Source organism: Muntiacus reevesi, chromosome X (assembly GCF_963930625.1).
Source record: "Muntiacus reevesi chromosome X, mMunRee1.1, whole genome shotgun sequence".
NCBI lineage: Eukaryota > Metazoa > Chordata > Mammalia > Artiodactyla > Cervidae > Muntiacus > Muntiacus reevesi.
Genome location: NC_089271.1, coordinates 139,191,790 through 139,215,724, shown reverse-complemented (window position 1 = coordinate 139,215,724; position 23,935 = coordinate 139,191,790). Strand labels below are relative to the sequence as shown.

General features: G+C 38.7%; 1 protein-coding gene and 1 pseudogene across 1 annotated transcript in view; one reads left to right on the top strand and one right to left on the bottom strand.

The window, feature by feature from the left end:
* Window positions 1-23,935, bottom strand: part of DCX (doublecortin) — a 431,453-nt gene that overhangs the window by 250,508 nt on the left and 157,010 nt on the right. The window lies entirely within an intron of this gene.
* Window positions 10,164-10,549, top strand: LOC136154197 (GTP-binding nuclear protein Ran-like; annotated as a pseudogene).

The following is a 23,935-nucleotide window of genomic DNA, read 5'->3' as shown; positions in this document are numbered from 1 at the left end:
CTTTTTGGCAAGTTACTCAATTCTCCTGGGTCTCTTCCATGTATACATGCTATTAAACTTTTCTTCAGTTTTCTCCTGTTGATCTGTCTCATGTCAATTTCATTCCTAGACCAGCCAGAAGAAATTGAAATGTAGAGGACATTTTTTTCCTTCTTGACAGTAAATAGGCGACCCCTTTTTAGAAAGCAATTAGCTGTATCAATAAAATGTTTTAGCTTGAAAATCTTCAATCTAGCAATTTCACTTTTCTGTGTGGATATCTGTACATATAAGGACAATTATTGCAGTGTTATAATAGCAGAACTTTGGACAAACCACTATTTATCAATGGGTTATTGGTTAAATAATGTAAGCTATGTATCATTGGAAGGACTGATGCTGAAGCTGAAACTCTACTTTGGACACCTGATGCAGAGAGCCAACTCATTAGAAAAGACCCTGATGCTAGGAAGATTGAGGGCAAAAGAAGGGGGCGACAGAGAATGAGATAGTTGGAGTCCATCACCACTGATCACCACCTCAATGGACTTGAGTTTGAGCAAACTCTGGGAGACAGTGAAGGACAGAGAAGCCTGGTGTGCTTCAGTCCATGGGGTCACAAAGAGCCAGACACAACTTAGTGACTGAACAACAACAACAACAACATATTAAGGACTAAAGGGAAGACAATTAAAAGAACAAGTAAATAATGACATGGAAGGCTGTCTGTAGTATGTGGTTGAATGAAAACAAATTGCAGAACAATGTATTTGTAACCTTATTCCTTATATGTGTACATGTACACAAACATACACAAACATATTTGCTTGAGCATAGAAAAAGTCTTGCCTGGAGAATCCCAGGGATGGGGGAGGCTGGTGGGCTGCTGTCTATGGGATCGCACAGAGTCAGACACAACTGAAGCGACTTAGCAGCAGCAGCAGCAGCAGCAGAAAAAGTCTAGAGATATAGAAATGGAACCGTTCTGTTAAAACAGTGGTAACAAGTGGGCTTTATCCCAGGAATGCAAGGATTCTTTAATATCCACAAATCAATCAATGTAATACACCACATCAACAAATTGAAAGATAAAAACCATATGATTATCTCAATAGATGCAGAAAAAGCGTTTGACAAAATTCAACATCCATTTATGATAAAAACTCTCCAGAAAGCAGGCATAGAAGGAACATACCTCAACATAATAAAAGCAATATATAACAAACTCACAGCAAACATTATCCTCAATGGTGAAAAATTTTCCCTTAAAGTCAGGAACAAGACAATGGTGTCCACTCTCACTACTATTCAACATAGTTTTGTAAGTGTTGGCCACAGCAATAAGAGCAGAAAAAGAAATAAAAGGAATCCAGATAGGGAAAGAAGAAGTAAAACGTTTGCAGACGACATGATCCTCTACATAGAAAACCCTATAGACTCTACCAGAAAATTACTACAGCTAATCAGTGAATACAGTAATGTCGTAGGATATAAAATTAACACAGAGAAATCCCTTGCGTTCCTATACACTAACAATGAGAAAACAGAAAGAGAAATTAAGGAAACAATACCATTCACCATTGCAACAAAAAGAATAAAATACTTAGGAGTACATATACCTAAAGAAACAAAAGACCTATATGTAGAAAACTCTAAAACACTGATGAAAGAAATCAAAGAGGACACAAACAGATGGAGAAATATACCGTGTTCATGGATTGGAAGAATCAATATTGTGAAAATGGCTACACTACCCAAAGCAATCTATAGATTCAATGGAGTCCCTATCAAGCTACCTATGGTATTTTTCACAGAACTAGAACAAATAATTTCACAATTTGTATAGAAATACAAAAAACCTCGAATAGCCAAAGCAATCTTGAGAAAGAAGAATGGAACTGGAGGAATCAACCTGCCTGACTTCAGACTCTACTACAAAGCCACAGTCATCAAGACAGTATGGTACTGGCACAAAGACAGAAATACAGATCAATGGAACAGAATAGAAAGCCCAGAGATAAATCCACACACCTATGGACACCTTATCCTCGACAAAGGAGCAAAGATATACAATGGAAAAAAGACAAACTCTTTAACAAGTGGTGCTGGGAAAACTGGTCAACCACTTGTAAAAGAATGAAACTAGAACACCTTCTAACACCATACACAAAAATAAACTCAAAATGGATTAAAGATCTAAATGTAAGACCAGAAACTATAAAACTCCTAGAGGAGAACATAGGCAAAACACTCTCTGCCATGAATCACAGCAAGATCCTCTATGACCCACCTCCCAGAATATTGGAAATAAAAGCAAAAATAAACAAATGGGACCTAATGAAACTTAAAAGCTTTTGCACAACAAAGGAAACTATAAGTAAGGTGAAAAGACAGCCCTCAGATTGGGAGAAAATAATAGCAAACGAAGCAACAGACAAAGGATTAACCTCAAAAATATACAAGCAACTCCTGCAGCTCAATACCAGAAAAATAAATGACACAATCAAAAAATGGGCCAAAGATCCAACAGACATTTCTCCAAAGAAGACATACATATGGCTAACAAACACATGAAAAGATGCTCAACATCACTCATTATCAGAGAAATGCACATCAAAACCACAATGAGGTACCATTACACGCCAGTCAGGATGGCTACTATCCAAAAGTCTACAAGCAATAAATGCTGGAGAGGGTGTGGAGAAAAGGGAACCCTCTTACACTGTTGGTGGGAATGCAAACTAGTACAGCCACTATGGAGAACAGTGTGGAGATTCCTTAAAAAACTGGAATTAGAACTGCCATATGACCCAGCAATCCCACTCCTGGGCATACACACCAAGGAAACCAGATCAGAAAGAGACATGTGCACCCCAATGTTCATTGCAGCACTGTTTGTAATAGCCAGGACATGGAAGCAACCTAGATGCCCATCAGCAGACGAATGGATAAGGAAGCTGTGGCACATATACACCATGGAATATTACTCAGCCATTAAAAACAATTCATTTGAATCAGTTCTAATGAGATGGATGAAACTGGAGCCCATTATACAGAGTGAAGTAAGCCAGAAAGATAAACACCAATACAGTATACTGACACATATATATATGGAATTTAAAAAGATGGTAATGATAACCCTATATGCAAAACAGAAAAAGAGACACAGATGTACAGAACAGACTTTGGGACTCTGTGGGAGAGGGCGAGGGTGGGATGTTCTGAGAGAATAGCATTGAAACAAGTATACTATCAAGGGTGAAACAGATCACCAGCCCAGGTTGGATGCATGAGACAAGTGCTCAGGGCTGGTGCACTGGGAAGACCTAGAGGGATGGGATGGAGAGGGAGGCGGGAGGGGGGACTGGGATGGGGAACACATGTAAATCCATGGCTGATTCATGTCAATGTATGGCAAAACCCACTACAATATTGTAAAGTAATTAGCTTTCAATTAATAAAAATAAATGAAAAAATAAAAGAAAACTGTGGTTACTTCTGTAAAGGTTAGGGGAAGGGCGGAGAGAGGCTTTCACTTTCTATATTTGTATATTGCTTAAGATTTTCTTTTTTAGTCATAAATATGTAAAATCTTATTAAAAAAGAAGAGTTTTATCCTGAAAAAAAAGTCATTACACATGCACATACAGACAGACAGACAGACACACACACACATACACACACACACACAATCAGATAAACTCTTTCCCATTAAAGTGTTAGAAGTTGATTGGAATCATAATATCTGACCGGAGGAGTCAGATGCAATTTAGCTGAGGGTCTCCAGCGATGCAAAATCCTACCACCAAGGAATGAATGAATGAGTGAATGGCATTTTAGATCTGGCACAGAAGAAAAAAAGAGGTGAATAATTTTGGGTGAACTGAGGGCAGAGGGTGTTCCTAGTGTTTCCACATTATATCACAACACATGAAAGACAACTAACATATTCTCTCAAAGGGTTTAGGGAATCATCGGCTATATATTATATAATTTATCTTCAGGGCTAGTTCCAGGAAACCATTCTGAAGTCTTATGTACTGATTCCAGCCAGGTCTATAAAGGACTTCCAGGATGGCCAGTAAAGTGTAATAACATGGCTAAATTTTCCATTGAATTGAACCTAAATATTTGAATAGATAGCCCTATAACAACATGGTTTTCAACATGTACATTCTTCATAGAACATTATGCTGTGAGTTCCTATTAATTAAATTTAACCTAGACAACACTTATCAGTCCACCATCTTCACTCTCTGCTACCAAAGAAGAGAAAATAGAAAAGAAAAAAAGATGCCTTTAATTTGCTCAGACATCCTGGTTTTGTTGAAATGATTTTAAATCCTTTGTTTCTTAATCGATACTTTCCCCCTTGTAATTAAAGTATGGCAATAAATAAGGATGAAGCCTTTTATAATACTTGACAATGACAGGGTCAGGCTCTCAGTCTCAAATTCATCAGCTTGAGATGAGAAGCAGCAGCACGAAGGGGGAAACCCATCTGTCTTTATTAAGACTTGGCACCAATAGAGAAAAGCTCATTTAGTAAATGGCAGTTCCCATTCTGCAAAGCGACAGAAAATTTACTGCACTGTCAGCAGGAAAAAAATAATCCACTCAGAGAAAGTTATTATATTCAGTTCAGTCCCTCAGTCATGTCCGACTCTTTGTGATCCCATGGACTGCAGCACTCCAGGCCTCCCTGTCCATCACCAACTCCCGGAGATTACTCAAACTCATGTCCATTGAGTCGGTGATGCCATCCAACCATCTCATCCTCTGTAGTCCCCTTCTCCTCCCACCTTCGATCTTTCCCAGCATCCGGGTCTTTTCCAGTGAGACAGTTCTTCGCATCAGGTGGCCAAAGTATTGGAGTTTCAGCTTCAGCATCAGTCCTTCCAATGAATATTCAGGACTGATTTCCTTTAGGACGGACTGGTTGGATCTCCTTGCAGTCCAAGGGACTCTCATGAGTCTTCTCCAACACCACAGTTCAAAAACATCAATTTCTTCAGCCCTCAGCTTTCTTTATAGACCAACTCTCACATCCATACATGACTACTAGAAAAATCATAGCTTTGACTAGGCAGACCTTTGTTGGCAAAGTAATGTCTCTGCTTTTGAATATGCTGTCTAGGTTGGTCGTAACCTTTCTTCCAAGGGGCAAGCATCTTTTAACTTCATGGCTGCGGTCACCATCTGCAGTGATTTTGGAGCCCAAGAAAATAAAGTCTCTCACTGTTTTCATTGTTTCCTTATCTATTTGCCATGAAGTGATGTGACCAGATGCCATGATCTTAGTTTTCTGAATGTTGAGTTTTAAGTCAACTTTTTCACTCTCCTCTTTCACTTCCATCAAGAGACTCTTTAGTTCTTCTTCGTTTTCTGCCATAAAGGAGGTGTCATCTGCATATCTGAGGTTACTGATATTTCTCCTGGCAATCTTGATTCCAGCTTGTGCTTCATCCAGTTCAGTATTTCTTATGATGTACTCTGCATATATGTTAAATAAGCAGGTGACAATATACAGCCTTGACATGTTCCTTTCCCAATTTGGAACCAGTCTGTTGTTATATTAGGGAGATTTAAAGAGAAAGCATTTTAGTGATATTACAGAGGATAAAAATTTCTACCTAATAACACATAGCAAAGTAGAAAAAATGAGTAAATAAAAAGTTAGGTCATTGTCCATATTGCCTTTCCCTTTCCTAACACTCTTACCTTCTAGACCTATTCTTATCTTTTCCATCATTTATGGCCAGAAATAAGCCCCAGATCTACCCCAAACTCTCCCTAATTTCAATCCAAACTGATTTCATCTTCCCGCCACCAGATTTTTCTAATGGGCATAATTTAGCACACTAAATTTACTATGTATTTTCATCCTCTAATTATTCAAGTACTGGTTTGCTCTGCCCAACTAGGTTTCAAGTTCCTTGTGGAATGTTTAAGACACCTTAGCACTTGGCAGGGTGCTAGGCAAATAATAAGTGTTCAACAAATGCTTGATCATGAAATTTTTTCTGCTCTAAATCTCATTATCCATGATGACCATCTTCATTGTACAAGAAACTGAAAAAAAAACCCAATAGCTCAATCTCTTAAATAATTCAAAAGTATTTATCAAAGTAATACACACCCAAGGTTAAAACATAATAGAATACTGGAGGGCTTACAGTGTAAAGCAACAGACATCTGTTTTACCACACCACATCTCATATTTATGTACCCCCCCCCCCAGGACAGACCCCTCTACTTGTTTAGCTGTTTCTTCTTGTAGTTATCTCCTATAATTCTAAAAGATACATGCACCCCAATATTCACTGCAGCACTGTTCACAGCCAAGTCGTGGAAGCAATCTAAATGTCCATTGACAGAGGAATGAATAAAGAAGATGTAGTATACATTTACAATGGAATATTACTCAGCCATAAAAAGAACGAATTAATGCCATTTGCAGGAACATGGATGGACCTAGAGATTATCATACTAAGTGAAGTAAGCCAGACAGAGATAAATAAGTATCATATAATATTGCTTTTATGTGAAATCTAAAAAAAAAAAAAAAGAAAGATACAAATGAATATATATATAAAACAGGAACAGACCCAAAGACATAGAAAATAGACTTATGGTTACCAAAGGGGAAAGCGGTGGGGGCAGGATAGTATTAGGAGGTTAACATATATACTGTACTATATATAAAGTGGATAACTGATAAGGACCTACTGTATAGCACAGGGAACTAAACTCAGTTTTTTGTAAAAACCTATATGGGAGAAGAGGCTTCCCTCATAGCTCTGTTGGTAAAGAATCTGCCTGCAATGCAGGAGACCCTGGTTCGATTCCTGGGTCAGGAAGATCCCCTGGAGAAGGAAATGGCAACCAGTATTCTTGCTTGCAGAATCCCATGGACAGAGGGGCCTGGTTACAGTCCATGGAGTCACAAGAGTTGGACACGACTTAGTGACTAAACAACCAACCATATGGGAAAAGAATCTGAAAAGGAATATATATACATAACTGAATCACTGTGCTATACACCTGAAAGTAACATGACACTGTAAATCAACTATACTTTAATTCAAATAAAGAACACTAAGGTCAATATCACTCTCATTTCTTTGTAGGTGACTATTTTCTCTCTGGAAGCTTTGAGGATATCTTTATACTTTTTACTCTGATATTTCATAAGAATATAATCTGAAATTTTCTTTGATAATTCTCTCTACTTTGTTCTCTCTTGAATTACTATTAGTCAAATATTGAATCTCCCAAATTTTCCTTTTATATATCATGTTATTTTCAATCTCATTTTCCTTCTTTTAGTCTTTCTGTGCTTTCTTTTATATTTCCTCAACTCTTCCAACTTCCCTTGAATTACATCTCAATAATCATATTTTTTAATTTAATTTTTTATTTGACTTCTTATTATTTATTTTCAGATATCCTATTCCTGTTATATAAGTGCAATGTTTTCTTGAATCTCTCTGAGTATACTAATTAGGGTGTTTTGCCTCTCTCTTCTTTTTTTCCTCTCTCAAGAGCCCTTGATATTTTTTTCTATCTGTACATCATTCTTTCATATTGAAAGTTTCCCTTAAATATTTGGTGATCATTGATTCTTTTGTTCACATGGAAGAATGAGACAGTAAAAAAAAGTGTTTGGGAACTTCATATACATGAATAGGGAGCTAGTCATTTTGTTGTTGGATTTTCTAAATGCAAAAAAATGTGGATGCCTTTTCTCTTGGACCTCTCAATCTCTTTAAAGAATAACACATCAATTTTTGGAGCTCATGGAGGATATTTCTGACTACAAGATATTCTGTCTACCAGACTGGGGGGGGGGTAGGGGCGGGAAATGGAGGAATCTATAAAAATGACTTATAAAAAAAACTATAATAATTTATCCCTTCCCCCACCCTTATGCCTTACATCTCACCCATTCTCTTTTTCAAATGTAGCATTTATGCAGAGAAGCGTGACTTTCTCTTTCACTGTATCGCCCCTCTGCAAGTATTGTAAACTGTAGCTTCTTCTATACTACTTTGTCAGTTCCTACACCTCCATCTGCTTTCCAGCTTTTATCCAAGTTTCATCCACTAATGGCTCCTTTTCCATTCTCTTCATCATCATGAATTTATATCTTTTGCATTCTTTTTCTATCTTGAGATGAAGAGGTAATATATGTATGCAATCAATCTGCTGTCTTTAACTTACTGAATTGCATAAACCTGTTTTTTGTTTTGTTTCTTTCTGGCCATGCCACACAGCTTGCGGGATCTTAGTTCCCCATCCAGGGATTGAACCTCGACCCTTGGCAGTGAAAGTGCCAAGTTCTGACCACTTGACCACCAGGGAACTCCCTATAAACCTGTTTTGATTTATGTTTGAGCTCTCGCTTTGCTATTTACTTCATTTCGTCTGGAAGTACCATACATATTGCTGTGATGGCATTCAGTTGATTTAGTAATAAAAGCCCATTTTATAGGATACTGAAATATTAGAACAATGAACTTCAATATAGTCCCTTCTTAAGCAGAATTTTATTTTTCAGCTTTGTTAAGATGTAAATAACATATACCTTTCATGTTTCACAGGCTTGGCATAGTGAAGGGGCTTGAGTAACTCAAAGAAGCTATGCCATGCAGGGCCACCCATGATGTGCCAACAGGTCATAGTGAAGAGTTCTGAGGAGGCTTTACAAATAACTGATGAAAGAAGAGAAGTGAAAAGCAAGGGAAAAAAGTAAAGATATACCCAACTGAATGCAGAGTTCCAAAGAATAGCAATGAGATATAAAAAGGCCTTCATAAGTGAACAATGCAAAGACATAGAGGAAATTAATAAAATGGGAAAGACTAGAGATCGCTTCAAGAAAACCAGAGATATCAAAGGAATATTTCATGTAAAGATGGGTACAATAAAGGACAGAAATGGTAAGGACCAAACAGAAGCAGAGGAGATTAAGAAGTTTCAAGAATACACAGAAGAACTATACCAGAAAGGTCTTAATGACTTGGATAACCATGATGGTGTGGTCAGTCACATAGAGCCAGATATCTTGGAAAGTGAGGTCAAGTGGGTCTTAGGAAGCATTACTAAGGACAAAGCTAGTGGAGGTGATGGAATTCCAGCTGAGCTATTTCAAATCCTAAAAGATGATGCTGTTAAAGTGCTACACTCAATATGTCAGCAAATTTGGAAAACTCAGCAGTGGCCACAGGAGGAAAAGGTCAGTTTTCATTCCAATCCCAAAGAAAGGCAATGCCACAGAATGTTCAAACTACTGTACAATCATGCTCGTTTCACATGATAGCAAAGTAATTCTCAAAATCCTTCAAGCTAGTCTTAACAGTATGTGAACCAAGAACTTCCAGATGTACAAGCTGGATTTAGAAGGGCCAGAGGAACCAGAGACCAAATTACCAACATTTGTTGGATCTTGGAGAAAGTAAGGGAATTCCAGAAAAACATCTACTTCTGCTTAATTGACAATACTAAAGCCTTTATGTGAATCACAACAAACTGTGGAAAATTCTTAAAGAGATGGGAGTACCAAACCCCTTACCTGTCTCCTGAGAAAATTGTATGTGGGTCAAGAAATAACAGTTAGAACCTGACATGGAACCACTGGTTCAAAATTGGGAAAGGAGTATGACAAGGCTGTATATTGCCACCCTGCTTATTTAACTTATATGCAGAGTACATCATGGGAAAAGCCAGACTGGATGAATCACAAGCAGAAATCAAGATTCCTGGGAGAAATATCGACAAGCTAAGATATGCAGATGATACCACTCTCATGGCAGGAAGTGAAGAGGAACTAAAGAGATGCTTGATGAAAGTGAAAAAGGAGAGTGAAAAAGCTGGCCTAGCAGTCAGACACGCGTGGAGACACTTCTGGAAGTAATATCGCGATGGCTGGCAAATGAGAACTCCAAATTCAGTTCAGAATTGTTTTGGTTGATGATAGTGTTACTGGAAAAACTACATTCATGAAATGTCATCTGACTGGTGAATTAGAGAAGTATGTAGCTACCTTGGGTGTTGAGGGCCATCCTCTTGTGTTCCATACCAACAGAGGACCAATTAAGTTCAATGTATGGGATACAGCTGGTCAGGAGAAATTTGGTGGACTGAGAGATGGCTATTATATACAAGCTTGGTGTGCCATTATAATGTTTGATGTAACATCGAGGGTTACTTACAAGAATGTGCCTAACTGGCATAGAGATCTGGTACGAGTGTGTGAGAACATCCTGATTGTGTTGTGTGGTGACAAAGTGGGTATTAAGGACAGAAAGGTTAAGGCAAAGTCAATTGTCTTCCACCGAAAGAAGAGTCTTCAGTACTATGATATTTCTGCCAAAAGGAACTACAACTTTGAAAAGCCCTTCCTCTGGCTTGCTAGAAAACTGATTGGAGACCCTAACTTGGAGTGTGTCACCATGCCTGCTCTTGCCCTGCCAAAGTGGTCATGGACCCAGCCTTGGCAGCACAGTACAGGCACGATTTAGAGGTTCCTCAAACAACTGCTCTCCCGGATGAAGATGATGACCTGTGAGAAAGTGAAACTGGGGCCCAGCATCAGAAGTCTAGTTTTATTCGCAACTGTTCTATGATGTCAGCATGTTTGCTACTTTATTACATAGCTGAACAGAATATGTGCTTAATCTTTGGATGCTGAAGGAGATGGATGGGCTTTGGAGTGAATGTGGCAGTTTAAAAAAAATACCTTCAGTTTTTGGACCTGCATATTTAGGTGTTTTGGAACACAGTTGTTTCCTTCTTGAGTTTCAAATATAAGACTGCTATAGTCACATGACAATATTGAGAGGTGGAATCTTGTTTGTTACTGTCATTCCCATTCTTTTTTCATTTAGAATCAGAATAAAATTACATTTCAAATATCTAAAAAAAAAAAAAAAAGCTGGCTGAAAACTCAACATTCAAAAAATTGAGACCATAACATCCAGTCCCATCTCTTCATGGCAAATAGATGGGGAAAAAATGGAAGCAGGGACAGATTTTCTTTTCTTGGGCTTTTCTTGGACTGCAAGAAGATCAAAACACTCAATCCTAAAGGAAATCAACCCTGAATGTTCATTGGAAGGATTGATGCTGATACTCCAATACTTTGGCCACAATGCAAAGAGTCTACTCATTGGAAAAAAAACCCTGATGCTGGGAAAGATTGAGGGCAGGAGAAGGGGTGCAACAGAGGATGAGACAGTTAGATAGCAGCACCATTTGAGCAAACTCCAGGAGATAATGGAGGGTAGGAAAGCCTGGTGTGCAACAGTCCATGAGGTTGCAAAGAGTTAGACATGATTTAGCAACTGAACAACAACAAACTGATATATAACATGTGAAGTTTAAGGTATACAATGTGAAATACGTGTGTGTGTGTGTGTGTGTGTTAGTCTCTCAGTTGTGTCTGACTCTTTGTGACTCCATGGACTGTAGCCTGCCAGGCTCTTCTGTCCATGGAATTCTCCAGGCAAGAATACAGGAGCGGGTAGCAATTTTCTACTCCAGGGGATCTCCCAGGGCTAGAACCCAGGTCTCCTGCATTGTAGGCAGATTCTTTACCATCTGAGCCACCAGGGAAACCCCAATGTATGTGTGTGTGTGTGTGTGTGTATATATATATATATATATATACATATATATATATATATATATATGTATATATATATATATATATATACATATATATATATATATATATATATAAGCACCAATATATCATTGAAAAACAAAGATCATGACATCTGCTCCTATTACTTCATGGCAAATAGATGGGGGAAAACTGGAAACAGTCTCAGATTTCATTTTCCTGGGCTCCAAAATCAATGCAGATGGTGACTGCTGCCATGAAATTAAAAGATGCTTGCTCCTTGGAAGCAAAGCTATGACAAACCTAGACAGTGTGTTAAAAAGCAGAGACATTACTTTGCTGACAAAGGTCTGTATAGTCAAAGTTTTGGTTTTTCCAGTAGTCGTGTATGGCTATGGGAGCTGGACCCTAAACAAGGCTGAGTGCTGAAGAATTGGTGCTTTCAAACTGTGGTTTTGGAGAAGACTCTTGAGAGTCCCTTGGACTGCAAGGAGATCAAACCAGTCAATCCTAAAGGAAATCAACCCTGCTGAAGCTGAAGCTCCAACACTTTGGCCATGATGCAAGGAGCCAACTCATTGGATAAGATCCTGATGCTGGGAAAGATTGAGGGCAAGAGGAGGAGTCAACAGAGGATGAGATGGTTGGATGGCATCACTGACTCCAAGGATATGAGTTTGAGCAAACTCAGGGAGACAGTGAATACAGGGAAGCCTGGCATGCTGTAGTTCATGGGGTCACAAAGAGTTGGACATGACCTAACAACTGAACAACAACAGCCATATAAGTTTATAAATAAATAAATATATATATATATATGTTTAAGGTGTACCATGAGAGTATGATGTGAAATATATGACTTAGCAACTGAACAACAGCCATATAAGTTTATAAATAAACATATATATATGAGATATATATATATATATATGTTTAAGGTGTACCATGAGAGTATGATGTGAGATATATGACTTAGCAACTGAACAACAACAGCCATATGTTTATAAATAAATATATATATGAAATATAAATATAAATATAAATATAAATATATATATATATATATATATATATATATATATATATGTTTAAGGTGTACCATGAGAGTTTGATGTGAAATATACATGCATGGCAGACTTTAAGGTGAGCCTTTCCGGGGTAGCTGCTACATGGCTAACCCAGCTTTACAAACCATGGGGAAAATAAAAATCCACCAAATAATCAATCGAAAACATTGACAGATTTAATCTGTACTGAGTAAACTCATTTGGCCAAGGTCATCAATGTGAGTGGTGAAGATAGGAGCAGTACTTGGACCAATCACCATATGTAGTCCAAGTCAGAGAGTACTATTACCACATTATAAATCTATAACAAGAAGGTAAGAAATTACATTATCACAGTGCTAGAGCTTGGTGGAGGAGCCTGGTAGGCTGTGGTCCATGGGGTCGCTAAGAGTCGGACGCAACTGAGGGATTTCACTTTCACTTTTCACTTTCATGCATTGGAGAAGGAAATGGCAACCCCACTCCAGTGTTCTTGCCTGGAGAATCCCAGGGACGGGGGAGCCTGGTGGGCTGCCGTCTATAGGGTCGCACAGAGTCGGACACGACTGAAGCGACTTAGCAGCAGCAGCAGCAGCAGCAGCAGAGCTTAGCTACTGAGGCTGCTGAGGCTGGGGGTAGGGGGATCCTTCTTGCAAAAAAAGAAATAAGCAAACTCTGAATTTGAGTAGTGTGAGCTAGGTTTTATTGGGTTAAAGGGTTATTTTTAAAAGGAAGAATTAGAATTCTAATCATGACAATCCAACAATATCAATTCACTTTCTTATTTTTAAGGTCTTGCAAGCCCTTCTAGAACTGACATTTTTACCCCCAAGGAAATCAGAAGTGAGCCAGAAAGAGCTGCTGATTTGCAGAAAGTAAGAAGTGGATCTTAGATAGACACAGCTTTAGTACCAGGGCAGAAGTATGATACAGCGGTTAGGAGCATAGGTTTAGACTCACCCACACCTGGGTTAAGATTTTAAGCTCCATCACATCCTAGTTGTGTGATCTTGATCAAAGTATTCAACCTCTGTAAAATTCAGTTTTCCCTTCTGTCGCTTCTAAAGTGAACTAAACTCTGTCAAGCTTTGGTGCCTCTGGATAGGCAACTCCCTCTGCCTTGAATACCACTCGCCTCCTCTAACCCTGACCAATTCTTACTCATCCTTCAAATCTCTAATCCATATTGCCACTTCCAGGAAGTCACAATTCCCTAGAGTTAGGTAATGCTCTCCTGTATCTCCTCCCCAAGTATCCTAATACAACTTCAAACATAAGAAATGTATGATAATAGGTGGTTTTAAAAAATTTGTTTCTCACACACATTAGGAGCCAGCAAACAAGGGCCTGTGGGCTAAATCTGACCCATGACCTCTTTTTAGCTCCCAAGAATGGTTCTGTATTTTTATAGAATTGATTTAAAAAGAGAATATGCAACAGAGATCTTAAGTGTCCCTCAAATCCTAAAATATTTACTATCTGGTCCTTTACGGAAATAGGTCAGCATTTGCTGACCCCTGCCATAGATCATAAACAATTTGAGGGTAAGGACTATTTTTCATTTCATAGTATGTCCTATTCTTAGCACAATGCCTCACACATAGGCACTCAGATATTCATTGAATGAAGGAATGAATTAACGTTTGTAACCAGCATTTTTTAAAGTATAATTAATGATAGAATCAAAACACAACTTTATTTTGTCTCCCAATGTCCAATAAAATATACTCCTTTAGTATAAAAATTTCTCTGACCTTGGATGGAAACTTGGACAAGACCTATGACTTTTCTGTTCATTCCTTCAAGAATAAACAGTCCTAAAATCACTCAAAGTCACAAAACACAGTCTTGATTCAGTAATCAGGACATATTCAGTCCAAGATATTAATCAAATTCTTCAAGTTCTATTCAGAAGTAAGGTCTGCCCTCCCACCCCACACTGAGGCCTATAGGTGTTGACCATCTGCCTTTGGAGAAGAGGGGGATGATAGCTTTTCTTCTTTCTCTCCCCACTTGCCAGCTCTGATTTGGACCCTCACCAAGGTGGAAGCAGGAAGAGGGACAGGAGGTAAAGGGATTGGTCATTTCTTCCTTGGTAGAAGAAATGGCTTCCCACTCTCTGGGTCTCTGGATCTTTTTTGGGTTCTTTAAATGTCCTCATGACTGAGGATCACTCAGAGATACTATTTGGGAGACCTGGGTTCATAATTCATATCCAGGTTGGTAGTTTACAGATCTTTCCTCCACCCCTAGGAATCCAATAGTTATCTCCAGCCTTTTTTTTTCCTTTTGCTGGGGTCTCTACATCTAGGTGGTTCTATTGGACTGTGTCCAGTGTGACCCCACATTTGTTCTTATCTCTAGCATGGCACCCTTTTGATTGATTCCCAGGAAATCCTCAAACATCCCTTGCCTGATAAATTCTGGGAATGCTGGCCAGTCCCAACACAGTCAACCCTATCCTCTTGCCAATGACCACGTTCGCGTTCTTGGAATGTGCAGCTCCAATTCTCTGCCTCTACTGCACTGAACAAATGTCGAACTCTGAGTGGTCTGGAGAAATCCCTCTCCCTACTGTTGAGGTGAAGGAGGTAATACCTCCACCATTCCAGCATTCCTGTAGAAGGTGGAGTGGAGTCTTAGCCTGCCAATAGATCTCTTCAGAGACGTGTTTTCACAAGTTTTTCCCTCACTCTCCTCCACAATGAGCCTTCTTTTTATTTCTTGGACTCTGTGCTGGAACATTTCCTTTGTAAATTCTATATATCTTGATCTGGCTTTGGAATTCCCATCTGTTGTAGGGCATCTATGTCTTTCTGGAAATTTAAATTTTAATATCATGCTACATAAGCCTTTTTTTCCTAATTAGGTAGGAAACATTAGACTATCTCTAAAGATATCTCCAGCTATATTCAAGTAACCTCATTTTTTTGACGTGTAAAAAATTGAGATGGCAACATTAACATTTATTGAGCACCTACCATGTAGTTTTAGAGATGTTTTCTCTTCTAATACTAATGAAGAGAGTTTTCCCCTTCTTTTAAAATAATAAAACTAAGAAATTAATTGACTATCTCAAGGTAACCCAGAAAATATAGATTAAAGGTGAGGCTGAAACCTAGGTCTATCTGACTTCAAAATCCATCATCGTTTCATTACAACATGATCTTCAAACTTTTTCACCAAATTATTCCAAATGGCAGAATAGAATGAACATACATCCCTGGAGAAGTCTGGCTAGCCCAATGAAGCACCACTGCAAGTACAATATTTCTCTGAAATCTCTTGCTTGATAAATAAAAGTGTATACAACATTTGCATTTTATTCCACAATATGGCTTCATTGTCATATAAACTATCTTGAAAATTATCACTCAAATTGCCTATGTTCTCCCTATCTGAAATTTCAAGTAAAATTGATCCTTTCGAAAAATGCATCATGTTTACCCTGTAGTTTCATAAATCTTGAGCATACTACTCCAGTTTTCCATATTCCAGTTTTCCTACTCCACAAGGCATTAGACTATGCTGCTGATTTCAAGGAGAGTCTCAACCCATTGTAACTGCTAGAATGAGGGAAATGAAAAGATAAAGGATGCAAGACTTGTTAAAGAGAATTTGGGGAAAAGTAAAAAGCACTGCAGTAATTTCTTAAAAATTGGTATAATACATAATTATGCTATTATTATTATGAAATTGAAAGTGTTAGTTGCTCAGTCTTGTGCATCTATTTGCAACCCCATGGTCTGTAACCTGCCAGACTCCTATGTCCATGGAATTTTTCAGGGAAGAACACTGGAGAAGGTAGCCATTCCCTTCACCAGGGGATCTTCCAGACCTGGGGATTGAACCTGGGTCTCCTGCATTGCAGGCAGATTCTTTACTGTCTGAACCACCAAAGAAGTCCCCATTATTACTATATACTATTATTATTATTAATTCCATAATAGAAATTGTTGATGACCATGAGTTTTTGGATGAACAAGGCACTAATGTCACTATAATATTGCAAAAGTGACATGAAAAAATTGAAATATTGGAAAATTTTGGAATATTTGAAATATTGGAAAATATTGGAAAAGGACATTCAGCTGTTCTTAACCTGGAGGCCATGGAGCACAGAAATTATATGCCTATTTCTAAAAAAGTGGACAGTCCATAGCTTTCATTAAGTTCTCACAGCAGTCGAAGACTGCTGAAGGTTTGGTTCAGTCGAAGACTGAACCAAAGGTTCAGAACTACTGCTACAGAGAAAAGAGCAGAGATTTTGGGATAGTACTCCTTGTTTTCAAATACTGGCTCAAGGCTTAATAAACTATGTGATATACTTCATCTTTAAGCCTTAGTTTTCTTATTTGTAAAATGAGAATAATAATATTCAAACTAGAGTTGTTGCAAGGATTAAATGAAATTCTTCTCTACATTAAATGCTTGACATGGGGTGAGCACTCAAGAAATGTTAATCTCCTTCCTCTTGCCACAATATATAAAACATGTGCATTAGCATGAAGCTAAGTGGCTTCAGTCATGTCCGACTTTGTGCAACCCTATCGATTGTAGCTTGCTAGGCTTCTCTATCCATGGGATTCTTGAGGCAAGAATACTGGAGTGGGTTGCCATGCCCTCTTCCAAGGGATCTTCCTAACCCAGGGATCGAACCCATATCTCTTATGTCTCTGGCATTGGCAGGCTGTTTCTTTATCAGTAGTGCCACCTGGCAAGTCCCATATTAAACACAGTAATGGCATTTAAACTACAGTTGGATGAATCACTTATAATGGCACATGTACCCAGGATACATATGCCTTATTTAAAGATATTCTACTTAAAGCTTAGACCAACCCCCCCCCCCCCCACCAATTAGAAACTCAGACCTAGATTCCAAGACTGGTGTTAAATCTCCACAAAAACTTCAAAATAAAAGAATTCAAAATAAAAGAATTCAGTTGGTGCCTAAAAAAAAGTTTCCCAAACCTGGGGAAATACATATGCACACATACTGTTTATGAAGATGGAACTATTTAAATATCACTACATCCTGGCATGTTTGGTTTCAATTCTACACATATTAATTACTGTAAAATCTAAGATGAAAAAAGTCTTGAATTGAGCAGGAGATCTGATTTCCTTAAATGTCCTATGAAGAGGCTTTTACAAAAACAGGGAGTCTTCGCTAATCCTACAGATTCATGAAGAAACCTCGAAGGGGTTAAAGTGGAAGGCTTAGACAAACTTTGCTTCTGAGCTTCTTTCTTATCTCCTCCCTCTCAGGCTCCCAGCCGCTAACGCAAAGCAGAGCTGATTCACTACCTTTCCCGCACTCTCTAAACTGTTGCCTGCGAAAGAGGAACTGGGGACTTACCTATTCAGGCTCCTTCCATTCAGGTGTTCCAGAAGAATGGTATATACACATCCAAAGGGACAATTCTCTTGGCTGTTCGGGGTTTACAAGGAGCAGGCATCTGAAACTGCGCTCTGAAGCTGTTAAGTGGCAACCAGCGTTTTAAGTCACTAATAGAGGGTGCTTTTCTCTTTTGCGCTGGGAAGATCTGACTCTTCAGGAGGATGAAAGAGAAAGCGTATTTTGCATGAACATAGTCTTGTTTCTCTGGCAAAACAAGGCTTTCTTTCTATTTTCCAGATATTCCAGAGATGTTCCTAAACAACTTGCCCGTCGGTGTAAGCTTCAAAAGGGATCCTTAAAAGGTCAGCCCCATTCATCCCATGAGCCACGAGAAAGGTAAGACTCGGAAATATGATGATGCTCTTTATGGTGAAAATGCGGTTATTTATCCGCAGGTGTGACAAATCGGCACTGTCTGCCGCGAAAGATACAGCAGCTCTCACTTGAAACGCTTATTACTTAATGGCTTCAACCATTAAGACGCGCTTGCGGCTGGAATTGTTTTTTCACAGGCTCCTGTGGAACTAGATTCTCTAACAGTTCCCACCCCGCTTAGCTTCTCTCCCCAACACCGGGCAGGTAAATGTGAACAGAACGCGTTAACTCTTGAAAGCTATTGCAAGAGCCAAAACTCTCTTCTGAGTTCTTTCACTGATCATTTTCCTTAGCTATGTGGTGAGATTTCAGCTCTGAAATTCTATAAGCAGGTGTCATTTGGAAAAATATAGAATTGCCCATTATTTCAGAACTTTATCACATTAAAGAAAAGCAAAAGGAACTATGGGGAGCTCCTTGAGGACCAAAACAGGGATCAGGTTACACTTATCTCTATATCCCCAGCACTTCATAGGGGGCCTGGTACTTGGTTTGCACTCAAAGGTTTGCTGAATATGTCAGTCTGAATATATACAGAACTTTGCTTCTCTTATTCACCCTAGGAATCCCTCTCCATGTTGATGGATGGGCAAAGCTTCACATTCCCTTCTCATTTTAAGGAACAAAATTCATGTTCTAGGTATGTATGTTATTTTGCTTTTGTGAGGCTATACATACTGTGCTGATGTTGAACATAATCGGAGACTTGGCATTTCAATGTTCATACCAAAATCATGAGTTTTTTTGCCAAGAGTTTTATTTACCAAATTAATGACAAAACATACAATTAGAAAATCAGAGGTGCATTCACATTACTTGTAGGTGTTTTGATTTACATTAGAAGTAAACCAGATGTCCAGGCTAATGTTGGACATTGGCCAGTTATTAAGTTAATTGCTTTTCATTTTCCCTTCCCCCAATCTCCCTTCCCACTTTCCTTTCTTCCTCTCTTTCCCAATGTTTTCCTCCTACCCTATCTTCTTGTGTGCCTCTTAACCACTTATTTCCTCCCACTTCTTATCGGCATTTCCCACACCCCTCATGATCTTCTCACATTTTTCCTTCCTTCTTCCACCCTTTCCTCCATCTTCCTTCCTTTCTTTTCCTAATGCCTTTCCCATTTTCCTATCCCTCACTCTCCTTATCCCTCATCAGCTTTCCATTACTTTTACAAAGACTAGAGACTGATTTTCATTTTATTAGCTTTCTAGAAAAGAAATGTAGGATACTATAATCTTACAAAGGTCTTTCCACAATAACCAGATTTTTTAGAATTAATAGAATTTTGGCTTCTTTTGAAATTGCATGGTTGTTTTTCTTTCCAAATGGTCCAGACCTTTGAATAGAGCAATCACATTGTCTGTGAAACTCATCAATTAGTTAGCTAAGAGAGCTATGGCGATCCTATGTGGAAAGCTTTTATGAGAAGTTGTCACAGATATAGGGACAGATTAAGAAAGAGGACCCCCTTCACCCATATCTAACTTTTCATCTACTCATTTCAAAATCCTTCAGATTTAAGAAATTGAACTGTAGACCTCTCTGAATTGAACAGGATATTTGGTGTTCTGCAGACACAGAGGTTTTAAGAAATATATGGTTAGTTTTAAAAACCCTCAAATGAAATGTTTAAAGAAGTTGACAAACTGTATATGAGAGTGTTGTTATCTACAGCTTCTTCAAGCTTCATAGAATTCTAATTAATATTTAATAAATAGTTAGACCTTAAGGAAAATTCAGTGTTGATTGTGTTAGAGGCAGTGTTATTAATTGTTAATGAAAAGCATCTATAGACACAACTGAACTGTCTAAAACTTCAGGCCATGAACCCATTCCACGTAGTTTTCCTTTAAAATCATGGAACTGAAATAATTCAAGAGCAAAGTTTCTAACAAAGTGATTATTCATTTTTTTTTTTTTTGGCTGTGGCACACAGCTTGCAGGATCTTAGTTCCCTGTCCAGGGATTGAACCCAGCTCCATAGCAGTGAAAGTGCCAAATCCTAACCACTAGACTGCCAGGGAATTCCCCAAAAGTGACTATTCCTTAATTCTAGGTTATACTCAGAAATTTAAGTCTTCTTTGCACAGTAAGAGATAGAAGAGTTGGGGAGGGAAATAAAAAGGGAGTTTCAGGCACTTCCCCAGCCTTTATTATCTATTGAAACAGAGATAACACCGTGCTTCTCTCCAGATTGTCAGTGTTAAGTGCATTTCTTCAGTCATATCCATGCATTTATTCAGTAATTATTGAGCAGCTATTGTAAGCATGGTTATATAAGGGATCACGTGCGTGCATGTGTGCTCAGTCATGTCTGACTCTTTGTGACCCCATGGACTGCAGCCTGCCAGGCTCCTCTGTCCATGGAATTTTCCAGGCAAGAATACTGGAGTGGGTTGCTATTTTCTCCTCCAGGGGACCTTCCTGACCCAGGGATTGAACCTGCACTGGCAGGCAGATTCTTTTGCCACTGAGCCACCTGGGAAGTGAATGGAAGGTTGAAAAAGATCCTCAAGGAGTTTATAAATTACAACTTGGGAAAAAACACAGAAAATAGATACTTACAGTATTAGGTGAATGTAACTTCTCTAGGAGGTATGATAGAGAGCCTGTGGAAATTAGGATTTGATAAGAAATCAGGGTCAGTTTCATGAGCTGAACTATGAAGAATGGTACCATTTCCCCAAGCAGAGATATACAAAGATAGAAGGAACAGATCCAACAAAAAACATGAAGGCAGGGAAACAGGTGTCAATGAGCATTACAGCTTGATTGGAAAGTAGGGTAGTGGAAGGAATAAAAGTCAGCCAGGACCAGGACATGGACAGCCTTGAATGCCAAGCTAAGGAGAATGGAATAAAGTTAAAAGGTAATATGTGGGCTACCAAATATTTATTCCTTTTTCATCCTATAAGAATAGTTATAAATAAATCATATAGTGATGCAATGTAGAGTAAAAAGCACAAAACAAAGAAGACATATAGCTTGACACTTTTTTTATATAAATTTCAAAACAAAAATAAAAAACATAATGTTTAGGCATGGGGTGTGTGTGTAAATAAAAGCAAGATAATGATTAATAAAATTCAGAATATTGAATTTGATAGGGAGGAGCATAGGTAGGCATCATGTAAATTATTATTCTCAATCTTACAGTCAGTAGGTTCTCGTTCACAGGTGTTTGCTCATGGGTGTTACTAAGTAAACAAGTAAAAGATAACCTGGAGGCAAAAATATGTGTACTTGGAGGTCCATGGGAGACTAAAAAGACAGTATACTACTATTGAGACTTTTCCCACTTGGACGGCACTAACAGTGAGTGTTGATTTTCCTACTAGTTATGTTCTGGAGGCCAAGTGAAAAAAGTATGCCTCCATGTGGGCTGCTGGGGACTGTCACAGTCCTGACTCTCAGGCACTCCATTCTATTTGTAGAAAGGTGCTTCTCAGCCCTGGCCGCATATCAAAACCACCTGTGGACCTTTAAGCACTACGGCTGCTTGCCCCCCCCTCCCCCCACCCCCACACAAACCCACTGCATCAGATCCTCTAATGGAAAGCCCCAGACAGACATATTTTCAAAAAGTTTAGTAAGTGATCCTAAGGGCAGCAGGGACTGGAAACCATTCCATGCAGAGTGTACTTGGAAACTCTGAATGGGTAGCTTGTCATAAATATAGATTTCAGGGTCCTATCCAGAGAGACTCTGATCTAGAAAGCAAGGGGAAAGGCCTAGAAATCTGCATTTGTAAGACAAATCTTCCAGGTGATTCTCATGAAGGAACTTCCTTCAGAAACACTGCCCCAAAGGTTCCAAAATCCTAGGGCCTCAGGGGAATCACTCTGTGTATTCGTTTCCTAGAGCTGCCATAAACAAAGTACTACAAACGAGGTGGCTTAAAACAGAAATTTATTCTCTTAGGTCTGAAGGCTAGAAGTCTGAAATCAAGGCATCAACAGGGCCATGCTCCCTCTGCACTCTGTAGAGTAAAATTCTTCCCTGATTCTTCTGGTTTCTGGTGTTTACTGGCAATCCTTGGCCCTCCCTGGTTTGTAGGTGTATCACTCCAGTCTCTGCCTCTGTCGTCCCCCTGTATATCTCTGCCTTCTTATGAGGACACCAGTCATATTGGATTTAGGGCCAACCTAGTGACCTCATTTTAACTTGACTACATCTGCAAGGACCCCCCCCCTTTTTTTTTTTTTTACAAATAAGGTCACATTTGCAGGTACTAGGTGTTAGGACTTCAACATGACTTTTTTGGGGACACAGTTCCATATGTGGCACTCTTTTAAATAGTTTTTAAAAGTAGGGTCCCCAAACAACCAACAGAACAGTTTAGCTTTGTTCTTTAGCTGGGATATCTAGATAGAAAAACTGATAGTTAACTCTCAAAGCTTGATATGCAAAGCATCACTTGAAAATCTTGTGCTTAGAATACATATTCCTGGGCCTTGATCAAAAATATTAGAACTCAATAGGCCTGGCGAAGGGCCTAGGAGTCTACATTTTAAGTAACGTAGGAGGTTCATGCATTACATTCTTGAGAAAAACTGAGTTTAGGAGAATAAGAAAGGTCGAGAATCCAGTGGTCTGGGGAGAAAGAGCTCCCAAGAACAGACCTTGAAATCTGCATTTGTAACAAGCTACTCAGATGAACCACTGCCTTTGGGGCTGGTGTTTTTAAGGAACAAAAGGATACCTATGTGATTACCTTTTCCTCTTGTTAGTGAATCAGAAATCAAAATAGATGTACCTTTAAGTATTGCAAGAAATGCTTCCTAGACTATAGCTCCAAAGACAGTAGAAAGATACCCTGTCCCTTTGCTCTTATTTCTGTGAACCAGGCAGTTCTGTACAGGCGATAGAGGCCATAGGTAGGTAGGCTAAGAATCATGCAGATTACAGAAAGTACAGTACCATGAGCTAGTAAATATAAACTTTAAGCTAAAGTGCTCCCAAGCTGGGTGAAAATTCAAGATTATAGGAAGAGTAATGTGATTTTTGGAGCTATTTCTATTAACTCTCCTTGGGCATGTTAACAAGCGACAGAACTGGGCTACCTTGTCAGCTCTCTGCCACTATTGCACATGGAAGATGAACAGGTGATGGTAGTCTATGTTTTGTGTTTTTTTTTTAGTCACCTATATTCAAAATTCATGTTGGGAAAAACAAGTTAAATCATTTTGGAAGCCTTCAACAGCAAATAGTTGACCCTATTTACACACTGGAATGTTTTTGCCAATAAAGACAACATTCCATCTTTACCAATAATGAAAGATGAAGTTACTTGCTCAGAACAAACACACCCTTTCGATTACTTCTGATCTACAAATACTGGGGGGCAGGGGTGTATTCTTACCACACAGTCCTAAATGGGAGATACAGAACACAAAAACAAAATTGGGGGAAGCCTGAATTCCTGAAAATTCCATAATTTGTTAAAGTGACCCATGGCACTGGGACCTGGGGTTTGAAAAAATAAATCCTTAGATTTAGATCTTC